Raw genomic sequence first — 989 nt, forward strand, 5'->3', positions numbered from 1 at the left:
AAGTCACTTAACTTCTCTGGGCCTCAGTTTCCTCATCTGTCAACTGGGGATTAATGTGGGCCCCCTGTGGGACAACCTGATCAAATTGTAACCTCCCCAGCACTTAGAAGTGCTTAATACCATCATTATTATTATTATGGGTGCGCCTTGGACTTTGAGCCTCAAGGAGCCTGAATTTCTTCTCCTCTAGCCACAGCACTCTCCTGACTTTTTATTTTGTGCATTTATCCTTGTCTTTTATATCGTAGTGTTTTGTTGTTTCATCACTTCTTGTGTGTCGGGATTCAGTTCCTTTTTCCCCACTTAAATTCTTAGTTTGTGAACCCCTTGAGGACCAAGGACTTTATCTAATCAGCACCTCTACATTTTCCCAGCTCTTAGTACCATGCGCTGCACAAAGTAAGCACTAGTTAAACACTAGTACTACTGTTTAGGCCCTCTCGTATTGCCCCTGGAGAGTTTCCAGGACTCTACCAGTCTCAACTACAGGAGGGAGAGTCAAGCAGGGGTACAACCATTCCATTCCTAGCTTGGGCGATGGCTAGTGCGTGGAAGACAATCTGCTACAAGTCACAATTCACCTTTGCTGGGCAGCAGAGGCATGGGAGAAAGTCGAAGGCAGAGACTCAGGTTTACTGCCCAGAAGGAGGCAATGATAAGCCACTTCTGCAATTTTACCAAGAAAATTCTATGGATCCTTGCACATGGAGTCGGGGCATTCTGGGAGAGATGTGGCCAAGGCGGCGATGGGTCGGAGACAACTTGACGGCATAAGACAAGACTACTGTTTAACCACTGAATGTTTCTAGAATGTGAGCCCATTGTTGGGTAGGGACCGTCTCTATATGTGCCAACTGGTACTTCCCAATTGCTTAGTACAGTGCTCTGCACACAGTAAGCGCTCAATAAATATGATTGAATGAATGAATGTATGAATGAATGAATGAAAGAGTTCCCACGATACCATCTGTCTCAGGTCCCTGATTCTC

At 45.5% G+C, this 989-nt stretch overlaps 1 non-coding gene across 1 annotated transcript; it reads left to right on the forward strand.

Annotated features, from left to right (window-relative positions):
* The first annotated feature begins 434 nt into the window (after window positions 1-434).
* On the forward strand, window positions 435-571 carry LOC119938531. Its single transcript, XR_005454453.1, has one exon. It is a non-coding gene; the product is annotated as a small nucleolar RNA SNORA7 (small nucleolar RNA).
* Window positions 572-989: the final 418 nt, after the last annotated feature.

The sequence above is a fragment of the Tachyglossus aculeatus genome, chromosome 1, assembly GCF_015852505.1.
Source record: "Tachyglossus aculeatus isolate mTacAcu1 chromosome 1, mTacAcu1.pri, whole genome shotgun sequence".
Taxonomy (NCBI): domain Eukaryota; kingdom Metazoa; phylum Chordata; class Mammalia; order Monotremata; family Tachyglossidae; genus Tachyglossus; species Tachyglossus aculeatus.